Source organism: Pogona vitticeps, chromosome 5 (genome assembly GCF_051106095.1).
Source record: "Pogona vitticeps strain Pit_001003342236 chromosome 5, PviZW2.1, whole genome shotgun sequence".
Lineage (NCBI taxonomy): Eukaryota > Metazoa > Chordata > Lepidosauria > Squamata > Agamidae > Pogona > Pogona vitticeps.
In genome coordinates, this window is record NC_135787.1 from 115,490,624 (window position 1) to 115,503,276 (window position 12,653).

At 41.7% G+C, this 12,653-nt stretch overlaps 1 protein-coding gene across 4 annotated transcripts in view; it reads right to left on the minus strand.

Annotated features, from left to right (window-relative positions):
* The window catches only part of FBXL13 (F-box and leucine rich repeat protein 13), a 94,017-nt gene that overhangs the window by 5,748 nt on the left and 75,616 nt on the right, over positions 1-12,653 (minus strand). The window lies entirely within an intron of this gene.

Here is a 12,653-nt window from a genome sequence, read left to right on the forward strand (position 1 = left end):
TCGAAATAAGATCATGGGCATTATTATTTAATAGCTACATTCTAGAGAAATATCCTTGCACCATTTCTGAATGCTTCTGTGCTTTCCAGCGATTGTCTTCCAAACAAACGTCTCTTGCATTGCATTTATTAATATATACTGTATGCATCTTGGATTTATTAGCGTATATTTATTATTGTGAAACTTTTAAAAGCTACAACCAGAAAGAAGACTTTGCATTCTTTTCATTGTTTTTCCCTCAGAAACTTGCAAAAAAGGGACTGATTAAGGTAGTATAAGGTACACGAGTCCTGTTATGTGAATGAATGAGGCAGCTGTCATCAGTGGAATCCTTTCACCCTCTTTTAAGAGAGAACAGGATGTGTCACGTGGCCTGTCCTGCACCTTCTAAACTGGCCTGCTGTTCTGAGAAATGAGGCAGGATGCTATCCTAACACCAGCAACAAAGTAGGCTTCAATTGGCGGTTCAGTCAGCTTCTATATGTGGAATGGGGAGATGGCATCATTTTGTTCTTTGCCTCAGACAGCAAAATGTCTTGGGAAAGCCCTCCTATTGATTTTAATTAATTCTTCAGTACTTAACAGACCAGGGAATTCTCACTTAATTTTAGAGAGAAATGTTCATATACAGAACACAGTCAGTCCCTTGTCTTAGGCCTGGAAGCAAATGAACCACAGAACAATTTACGAAGCACTGACTGCATATAATAGTGTCTTCTTAATTCTGAAAAGAGGATGACAAGAGCATCTACTATCAGTAGCTCCCAGTTATTAACAAGGGAAATGTTTAATTGAATATGTGACTATTTTTTACATGAGTCATATTTCTCTTTATAAAATTCAAAACTACTAACATAATGAAAGTTTTGTAACAGAAATGATGCTTAAAACATTTTAGTAAACAAATAAGATAGGAACTAAAAGAAGAAAATTAAATGATTTGCACAAGGAAGGGGTGCTAGAACCAGGGCAAAGTTTCTTCCTGCCTCTAGCAATGGGAGAGCCAAGTGGACCCAGCCAAAGGGAGGAAGGTCTACTGTACAAAATGTTCCCATAACCCAGCAGGCTATAATTCAGCAAATTAAGGAAAATAAACCAGGTTCTTGTTTCTGGATCTTATGAGAACTGAGTGAAGTTATTATAAAGGAGCTCAGATGTCTGGACTGGATTTTAGATTGGACAGTAACCTATGAAGTACTTTATTATTATTATTATTATTATTATTATTATTATTATTATTATTATTATTATTATTATTATTATTATTGTTGTTGTTGTTGTTGTTGTTGTTGTTGTTGTTGTTGCTGCTGCTGCTGCTGCTGCTGCTGCTGCTGCTGCTGCTGCTGCTGCTGCTGCTGTTGCTGTTGCTGTTGCTGTTGCTGTTGTTGTTGTTGTTGTTGTTATTCTACAAATGGGGAAAAGAGGAGGGGGAGAACTTTGGCCCCTTTAAATTAATCCTATACATTTACAACACTCTGGATATGCAGACTGCTGCAAATATTCCAAGCCCATGGTTGAAGTATTTTAAATGCCCTGTCTTGTAGATTATCTCAGTCATAAAGAGCCTTTCCTTTATGCCTCCAACTAAGTGGGAGCTGCAATTTATAGAACCCATAGTGGAGAGCAATTAATTCACATCCAACTACATTGTACAAGTAATTCTCTAAAGTCAAGGTTTATCTATTATCCAGATATATTCTATCCACTTCACTACAGCATCATGAGATTATACTGTGATCTTTTACATGGAATCATAGAAAAACATGCAGTCTGTTTATCATTATAGCAATTAGCAGATCACAATGTTCTTCCAGAGGAGGGAGAGAGAGAAGGAAGGAACGAACGAACGAACGAAGGAAAACGTTTATTCTGAATACCAGGACATCAGATGGAATAAATAAGCATGTACAACTAGAAGAGGAACAAAAATAGCTCATTTTCCCTTTCTTCCTCTCTCCTTTCTCCCATCCTTCATAAATTTAAAGATTTAGACAAAAGAGCTATGAATGTTCGGAGGCAAAAATGTGCACATGCCATTTGATAACAAAGGGACAGTATTTAACCTTACATTGTCTTATACAACATTTGCCATGGGGAGCTACGGCAGCATGCTCTGTCATAAACTACTGAAGTAATGTGGTAGTCAGTGGTCTGAGGGGGAGGAACCAATGCTACCGCTCCTTCCAACATTAGTGCCATATATCACCAAAATGGAAGAAACAATGAAATGACAAGGAACTGCATTGTAGGCCTGACTCTTGTGATCCAAGACATCCCTCATTCATTGAACAGCATAACTGTCAGATTATACGATACCAAATGAACTGTATGATGTAGTGGTTAGAGTTTTGGAGAAGGACGCCTAGGTTCAGTTCACAAGGCCATATGTGATCTGGAGCATGTCACACTCTTTCACAGTGAAAGGCAAGATAGAAGCGTAACAAACATTCTTAAATATACAGAATTTCTTAACTTTAAATGCAATCATGTTTGCCATCTCAGGGTGCAATTGCACTGACAAGTAGAATTGGAGCAATATGACTTTGCATCAGCTTGATTTGTAGTCTCTTTTGTGACTGCATTCAGTTTAGGAGATCCCACAAAGATCTTAGATTGTTTCAGTGCCAGTGTCTACGCTGGCCCCTCAATTCAATGCGGTTCGATCAGCACTTGCAGTCCATCTTCCTTTGATACCACCCTCTTTCTTATCCTTGACTCTCCTTTTATGGCCTACTATCAAGCTGCTGAGACTTTTTAAAGGATTGCACAGCACTAAGGGGAAAGCAACAGTTTTTCCTAATCTGCACACAAACATACACAGGATGTAAACATTGTAGCCTGCTGGAATTAACTGGAGTTGTTTTGATTTTATATTTTTATCTCTCTCTTGTTTGTCTGTGCAGAGGTGATCTAGTGCTAAACTAATGTAGCAATGCAGTGATAAGGTGATCTAGCATTTGATTCAATAGTTTGTTTTTAAAGAAAAGTTTAAAAAATACTTCAGGGAGACTAGGGAGAAGGATCTAGAACTCATTTGTCTTTCTGGTAGTTCATAATATCCATAAAACCTTTCTCCAATACCACATTTCAAATTAATTAATTTTCCCATGTTAGTTTTATTGATTGCCTCGCTTTCACATCCATATATAGTAATTGGGAATTACAATAGTGCAGATGATCTTCTCCAGTGTCTCCAGTGTCATGTCCTTGTGCTTGAATCTTTTCTGCTTCCTTCACTGCTACCCTTCCAAATCTCATTCTTCTTCTGATTCCTTGGCTGCAGCCTCCATTTAGACAGATGACTGAACTGAGGTATAAAAATATTTTAATAATTTCAATTTTTTCATTTTTGTCATTTTAATCTGTAGACATTTTGCCTCCTCAGTATTCAGCTGCAGTCCTGCTTTTCCACTTTGTTCATTCACCTTCATCAGGACTTATTTCAAGCCATTGCTGCACCATCTACATATCTCAGATTATTTCTTCCATCACTTTTAATTCCTCCTTCCTCTGAATATAATCCAACTTCCAGCATGATATGTTCTCCATACAGATCAAAGAGAAAGAGAGATAAAATACATTCTTGACTGACACCTTTGCTTATGGGAAGCCTTATTTATTTATTTATTTATTTATTTATTTATTTATTTATTTATTTATTTATTTATTTATTTATTTATCTATCTATCTATCTATCTATCTATCTATCTATCTATCTATCTATCTATCTATCTATCTATCTATCTATCCATCCATCCATCCATCCATCCATCCATCCATCCATCCATCCATCCATCCATCCATCCATCCATCCATCCATCCATCCATCCATCCATCCATCCATATCAGGAGGGAAGAAATGTGGTGTACCTTAGTTGGAAGCTCCCATGGATTGGGGACCACCAGGAAGAAGGATGCATTCCTTATTGTCACCTTTTTGTCTCCCTCAGATGGCTACTTTTAGCAACATGGATTGTGAGGAGTGGGTGAAAGGAGTAGCTGATTTTGGAGAGTAGAGTTCTGACAAGTATCAAGGTTCTAAACCGTTAAGGGTTTTACAGGTCATATTCAGAATTCTTTCCTAACAGTAGCTTCTTGTCCATAGTATAGAAAAGATCTATGTAGATCAGGTCAGTCAAATGTTGAGGCACACCTATTTATTTTACAATAATTAATAGCTTCTGATGATTTTTACAATCAGTGGCTTTGCTATAATCTATAAAGCACAAAGTTATATTCTTCTGCAAGTCTTTAAAATGCTCAGCAACTATCATACATTTGGAATATGAGTTCCTTTTCTGAATCCAGCTTGAATTCTCACTTCAGTATCTTTGTTGCAACATCTGACATATTCTTGTTAGGAATTTGACAGATTCAATCCCATAGCTTAGAATAGTTTTACTGGCATCCAGTCTATACCTGATTATTTATTTTTCAAGAAATTGATGGCAGTTTTCACCTTATTTTCTGAAGTAGTGGGTTCTTCATTACATGACTTTTCTTCAAAGAAATCTATCATTCTTGCAACTTTTCTGTATAATTCTTCAGTATACTGTTTCCCTCTTTGTTTTATCCTGGTCAGAAATTAATCTTCCCTTGCTTATTCTTTAACATTCCAATTTTGGGTTTAATTTCCCCTTTATTTTTTTGGATTTAGTGGAAGAACTATCTTGTTTTTCCTTTTTTGTTGTTCTCTTCTATATCTTTATACTGATCGTTTTAATAGTTTCCTCTATTTCTATGAGAAATAATTAAAAGGCTGCATTTAAGATTCTGAACCTATATATACCAGCTCATAACTTTATTTTTTAAAGTGATGAAAAATATTATATTGTCAGAAAGATCAAATCACATAGCTCTTCACAGGTTTAAAAAGTGTTCATGTTAATTAAACTGTTTGATTTAAATAAGCAAACTGCTTCCACCTTGTGTGACTGGTTTCGTGGGAAAAATAATAAAGCAGAAAATGTTTCCGTAGCTCTTAACTAATCAAAGACTTCCAGGAAACCATTAACCTCACTATGTAAAAGTGTTAGAAAACAGCTCATTAAAGTGTGATGTATACCTTTAGTGTGATGCATACCTTTAGTCCATATAATCTTTATAATCAGTGCATTAGTATTATACTCTTTTGACATTTTTTAGCAGACTGTTAGCATTTGGATCCAAGGTGCACAGAGCAGGAAGACTTTCACACTTCATATGAAGTGATTAAATTTACCATACCAAGCAAAGAAGACATTTTTTATCCACTGCAGGGCATTGACTATGAAGAAAGAAAATGTAACACTACACATCGAAAGAGTGGTTACTTACCTGTAAATATGGTTCTCCAAGTGATACTCTGTGAATTCACACATTTGGGTCTTGTCCGCGCTTGCGTGGAACGTTCGGAATATTCTAGAGCTTCTTATCTGAAAGATCAAAAGGATACATTGCCCCTATTGCGCATGAGCAACCTCCCTTTCCCTCCAGTTCCACACATCCGACATCGCCAAACCAAGGCTTGCACCTGGCAGCAGTGACGGACAGTGGGGAAGGATGGGAGGGTATGTGTGAATTCACAGAGTATCACTTGGAGAACCATATTTACAGGTAAGTAACCACTCTTTCTCCCAAGTGAACTCTGTGAATCACACATTTGGGTGACTGACAAGCTAACTTACCGGAAGGCGGGCCGTCACTGGAGAACTGACGTAAGGACAGCCCTTCCGAAGGATGTTTCCTTTTTAGCCCGAAGGTCAAGCCGGTAATGGGTGACAAAAGTGGACACCTTGGACCATGTAGCCGCCCTGCAGATGTCAGGTACGTCGACACCCCGGAGCAAAGCAGTAGACGTTGCCATTGACCTCGTCGAGTGCCCGCGAATACCTTCAGGAACATCCTTCTTGGATAGCTGGTAAGCCAGAACTACAGTGGAGACTAACCACCTAGATAAGGCAGGAGCTGAAGCAGCCGACCCCCTGCGTGATCCATAGTAGCACAGGAAAAGTTTATGGGAAGCCCTAAAGTCCTTAGTCCTCGAAATGTAATAGGACAAAGCCCTTTTGACGTCCAAAGAATGCAGCATCCTTTCAATGTCCGAGGATGGGTCAGAGAACAAGGTCGGCAATGATATGGGCTGATTTAGGTGAAATTCAGATACCACCTTAGGAAGAAAGGAAATGTCTGGAAAGAGAACTACCTTATCCCTGTAGAACTGTAGATAAGGCGGATCTGACCTTAGAGCTGCTAACTCAGAGGCTCTCCTGGCGGATGTAATAGCCACCAAAAATAGAGTCTTTAAGGAGAGAAACTTGAGATCACAGGATGACATTGGTTCAAAGGGGTGTTTCATTAACACATTCAGAACAAGAGTCAGAGACCATTGAGGGATAGGAGCTCGTACAGGTGGGCGAGCGTTGATAAGTCCCTTAAAAAAGGTCTTAACAGTCGGGTGAGTAAACAGCTGTGCAGAACTCGAACCAGAAGGCTGATGAGCAACAATAGCAGACGCATAAACTTTCAAAGTGGAAACAGACAAACCAAGGTCAAACAAATGCCTTAAATAAACCAACAAAGTCCTCAAAGAAACAGGAGATGTTTGAAGATCTTTAGAAGAAGCAAAACGGACAAAGTTGTCCCATTTGTATTTGTACAGAGATTTAGTAGAAGGTTTCCTAGACTTATCTAATATTTCTTTAATTTCTGGCAGATCCTCCAAGCGGTCAGGTGAAGGGATTCCACGTCCGGGTGAAGAATGGACCCCGAGTCCCTGGAGAGCAAGTCCGGCATCATCGGAAACTTGAAGACGTCCGTGGCTATCTCTCGGAGGACTGGGAACCACGGTTGGCGTGGCCAGAAGGGGGCCACCAGGATGGCAGAGGCCTTGTGTTGAATTAGCCTGACTGTGGTCCTTTGAATTAGAGGAATCGGCGGGAATAGGTAAATGAGATGTTTCTTCCAGGGAATCATGAAGGCGTCTCCCAGGGATGCGGGATCCTTCCCTGCTCTTGAGGCATAAGCGTGACATTTTCTGTTCACGCTCGAGGCAAACATGTCTATGCGAGGATGGCCCCATCTGTGGCATAACTCCTGAAACATGAGTTGGTTTAGTTCCCACTCGTGGGACTGACTTTTTCGACGGCTCAGAGTGTCTGCTAGAGAGTTCTCTGTTGTCGCTATATGAATGGCCATGGGATAGACATGATGGACACAACACCATTCCCAGAGTAGTACAGCTAGGTAAAGTAAGGAGAGAGACTTTGTTCCCCCTTGCTTGTTTATATAAAACAGGGTCGTGGTATTGTCTGTTACAACTTGCACACCACGACCCTGTATCATGGGTAGAAAAGCTTTGAAGGCCTTTATTACTGCTATCAGCTCTAGATGATTTATGTGGAGGCCCTTTTGACGAGAGGTCCACAAGGCATTCACGGTGTGGCCGCTGCAATGAGCCCCCCAACCCGTGGGGCTCGCATCCGTTGTAACTTGAGCCGACAGTCGTAGCGGTCGAAAAGGGCGCCCCATGAGAAGATGTGGCCGGAAGCCCCACCATAACAGTTGCCTCGCCAACTCTGGGGTGACTCTTAACTGCTTCTTTGGATGGTCGCACAACGGGTTGAAGTGATGAAGGAGCCATGCTTGTAGTGATCTCATTCTGAGCCTGGCGTGAGGCAAAGCAGCCGTTGTTGATGCCATGAGGCCTAGCAGATGCTCGGCTTGATGTGCTGACACTAGGGCATGAGGTAGGAATCCCTGCAGGGCTATTTGAAGCTTTTGTATGCGTTCTACAGGCAGAAACAGCCTTGCCTTTTTTGAGTCCAGAGTGGCTCCTATGTATGACATCACTTGAGAAGGAGTTAGCGTTGACTTGTCCCAGTTTATGGTGAGACCTAAACTTTGTAACGTGTGTATAGTGAAGTTTGTGTCCTGAACTGCCCTTCGTCTGGAGGGTGACACCACTAGCCAGTCGTCGATGTAAGGAAAAATTTTTACACCTTGCAGGCGGAGAAAGGCAGCAACCGGAGCCATACATTTTGTAAAAGTGCGTGGAGCCGTTGCTAAACCGAAGGGTAAGGCCATATACTGTAGAGCGGTTTTGTTTGTGATAAACCTGAGGTACTTTCTGTGATTGTGATGAATAGTAATATGAAAATATGCGTCCTTTAAGTCTATGACTGTAAACCAATCTCCTTTTCTCAACAGGTGGACAATGGACTCCAGTGTTACCATCCGGAACCGACGAGGACGCAGGTAAGTGTTTAATTTTCTTAGATCTAGGATTGGGCGAAGTCCCCCGTCCTTCTTGGGGACGGTGAAATATCTGGAATAAAAACCTCTTGGGATTTTGTGATGAGGGACCAGTTGGACAGCTTTCTTTTGGATCAGAGCCTGCACTTCCTCCTCCAGGACAGGGTTGGAAGCTGTGACTTTGAGGTATCCTAGGGAAGGAAGTTTGAGGAACTCTAGACGGTATCCGAATTGTATGATGCTTAGGACCCAAGAGTCCTGAGTTATGAGTTGCCAATTTGGTAGAAACGGGGAGAGTCGGGTTTGATGGTGGGAGCCGGCGACTGTCAGGAAGTCAAAGAAACTGTCTGGACTTCTTAGAAGGAGGACGGAAGGACTGACGTTTAGTCTGCTGTTGTTGTCTATATGCAGGTGTGAAGGACGACTGTTGAGTGGACCTAGTACCAGATGTTCGGAACTGGCGGAAAGATTGCGAGCCCTGTTGCTGGTATTGCGACTGAGGATACTGTCGCTGCCATTGATGCTTTTGGAAACGTGGCTGCTGATGAATAGTGTATGCCTTGGCAGTTTTCTTACTTTCATGTATGGATTTTAAGGATTCATCAGTCTTTTCGTTAAATAAACCCTTGGTGTCAAATGGCTGGTCTTCTATTTGTTTTCTTACGTCTTCAACAATACCTGAGGCTCTAAGCCAAGCATGTCTCCTCAGCGTAATAGCAGAATTAAGAGATTTAGCTGCCACATCGGTGGCGTGTCGGGCTGAAAGAGTCTGATGCTTTGAAAGAGTCATGGCCTCAGCATGTGCATTAAGACAGTCCTGTCTGATATCAGGAGAAGCAGATTGCAGGGCTGGAAGAACCTTGTCCCATAAGTGCTTCTGGTATGCACCCATCATGGCCTGATAGTTAAAGATCTTAAGCAAGAGAGATTGAAAGGAATAAAGTTTCCTTCCCAAAACGTCTAATTTCCTGCCTTCCTTGTTAGGAGGGGTCACATGAGGCCTCCCCGAGGCTTTGGATGCATTAGCGTGAACTATAACTGAATTGGGGGCTGGATGTTTAGACAAAAAGTTTACTTCCTCCCCATGAACTCTGTACATGTTCTCAGTCCTGCGTGTGACAGCAACCGGGTTGGCAGGTTGGGAGCAGGCATCCATAACCAAAGCATAAAGCTTAGCAATAAAATTGACACTCAGAGGTTGAGCAGAATCCTTATCAATCTCCCCAAAAATGGGATCCACAGTAGGAGCAGGTGGAATGTTTGCCTGCATTGAAAGAGCCTTTGCCATTCTCTCTATCATTTGAGAATAAGAGGAGAAATCCTCAGTAGGGGAAGATGGGTGAGGATTCCCAGTATCAGAATCAAACGAATCAGCTTCAATAGGAGATTGCCCTTGTGGAATCTCGAAATCCACTGCTTCTCCATTGGAAGACAGTTCCCCAACTTCCTCATCCTCTTCAGAAGGAATAGCGTGAACAGAGACCTCAGCGAGGGAAGGTTGAGGGCCAGTACCCTTTGCCTTCGACGTCGAAGAAGGGGGAACCTTCTTAGCAATATCAGCAGTCTGAGCAACATGGGTAGAATGAGGCTTACGACGTCGTACAGGGGAAGGAGAGGACGACGTCGTGGACGAGGAGGAGTAATGCCTCTTCCTGTGCCTACAGCAACTCGATGATGAAGCAGAAGTGTCATCCACGTCGTAGTGACGACGTCGATGCTTGACACGACCCCGTCGGGAGTGGGAGTGCTTAGTCTTAGTATGCTTATGCCTTTTACGACGTGAATCCTCCTCCACGTCGGAGCCACCCTCGGGATCGGTGGAGAGATGTTTCTTCTTTGAGGTCCGTTTATGAGGGACCTCTCCCTCTTGAAACAGAGGAGGAGACTTCGACGTCTCAATTGCCCGGCCGGCAGGAGCAAGGCCAATAGGGGCAGAGTGAGGGCTGGATAATGCAGCCTCTTCAAGCCTCACTGGGCTAGGAGAATGCCCACGTCGACCGTCATCTTCTCCACGTTGGGAAGGAGGCAATGAAGGAGCTGCCTCCGATAGGGAATCCCTATCCCTAGACGAATCCTCCAATATAGGGGAGGGAAGAGAGGCAGAGACAGGCTGCAAAGCCACAGTATCCTTAGTTTTTGCCTTTTTAGAGTGAGCAGGCTTCTTGGTCTTAGAGACCTCTTTCCCTGCGGTCGACGTCGAAGGCTTTTTGGCGGGAAAGGCAGTTGCCTTCTTTGAAGTTTTAACAGATTTAGAAGTGCCCGCCGGAGGAATTGAGCCTGTCGCCTCAGATCGAGGGGTGCTAGAAGGCTCAGAAACAGATTCCATAGCCGATGAATGGGTTGATGATAGGGATGTCTCCAAAAGGTGAAGTTTAAGCCTTTGCTGGCGTGCTTTAAGAGCCGCCTTAGTGAACTCTTTACAAAAAGAACAAACAGCCGTATTGTGCCCCTCACCGAGACAAAAAAGACATTTAGAGTGCTTATCATAAAAGGGAATTTTCTTATTACATCCCTGGCACTGTTTAAAGGGACCGGATACGGGCATAAACACAATAATAAAGGGCTAGAAGCCCTAGTTCCCAGGACTATTAAGGTTAAGTGGATAATGAGCCTCCTGCTGAGGCGATAATAGGCCTCCCCGCTGAGGCGGGAAGCCTCCAATTAAGGTCGCAAAGACCTGTACCAGGCGTCAAAACGAAGCCAAAGTCCGAAAAACAGAAGAATGGTCAACAGTCCGTGGTCAGGGGCAAGAGAAAATCAGCAAGAACTACCGTATATTAACAGCCAAAGAGGAGCAAGCCGAAAACGTTCCATACGCGATGGCGGATGAAAAGGAACTGGAGGGAAAGGGAGGTTGCTCATGCGCAATAGGGGCAATGTATCCTTTTGATCTTTCAGATAAGAAGCTCTAGAATATTCCGAACGTTCCACGCAAGCGCGGACAAGACCCAAATGTGTGATTCACAGAGTTCACTTGGGAGAATAAAATGTTACTTCCATGAAGCTTCTCTAAATGATTTTCTGGATGTCTCTACAAAAGCCCAGATGGCTCTCTATAAAATTAGACGTTTAGTTTCTAATACTGTTGCTCTTTAAATGGCATCACACTCAACATGGGGCTACACTGGAAACTCCATTAATAATTATTCTCCAAGGAATACATTCCTCTGTCAAATGATTGCCTGCAAATCACCATATGTATATGTGGGAGGACAGCAAAATTCAGTCAAGCTCTATAGGGCTATAAACTCTGAAACACTATGAAAAATACTGTAAAGTGACAGATGTTGGGATGTTTTCATATTTAATGTTTTCCATTTTGGAAATTTTCTGGTTCCAGGGCACAGTACAACTGTCACAGGCAGTAGATGAGAATTTTTTTCGCTTTCTCCCCAAAGTTTTAACATAACAGCAAATAACATAGCACAGGTATTTATTTCTAACAAAATACAAAGCCCTTGAGAGATTGGCCAGAATATCATTGGTGTTTATATAAGGTTTGTGTAACCTACTGTTGCTAATTACAGAAAATTGATGAGATGCCAGGGCATATATTGGTTATGTAGCATGGTCACATACCCAACAGCATAGATGAGATGTGCACCAGCACATTGTCCATTAGTCAGGGTATATTATGCAAATCTTAAGTGCAGAGCAATAGGATTCTGGCCACTGATTAATTAATTACCAAGTAATCCATTAGGAATATTTTGCAATAATCCTAAACATATCCAGTTTTAAACAAGCTTCTCTAAAAGCAAGGGCAAAACTGTGATTCCAAAGTTGAGCTGTCAAGCATGTTTCCACTTTGTACAATTTTCATGTTAAAGCTATAGAATTTGTTTGATGAAACTTCACCTCTTTCCACATTCCATACATCAGTTATTGTGGCTTAGTTCTATGAACTCAGTGCAAATGGACTGAGTGAAAATGGTGGGAACATACAAAGTGGATTGTTCCTGCCTCATGGCTCAGCTTTGGAATTTTCTAAAACGAGCTCTTTTGCAGGCACAACATGTCTTTGAAACTAAGATGGAGAACACTTAATTCAAGCCTCAGCACATGCATAACTTTATTGCACGGCTGTATACAACCAGCTGTTAATTAATTAAAGGCCAGAATCCAATTGATGTTCACATAGTTCATATAACATGATGTAGCTAATTGTAACTAATTGATGAAGTGCTGTTTTTTTCTTGATTGTGTAGTAGTCCGATACATGATCAGGCACACCAGCAAAGCACGCCCTGGCACTCATCAGTTAGATATAATTAGCTACAGCAAGTTATGCAAACCTTATGCAAACACCAATAGGTCTCTGGCTAAAATAGTTCATAGTACTCTTTGTACAGTGAAAATGCTAATATATATAATATGCTAAAATCTACAAAGTCAGAAAAAAAAGCATAACACAACTAAAC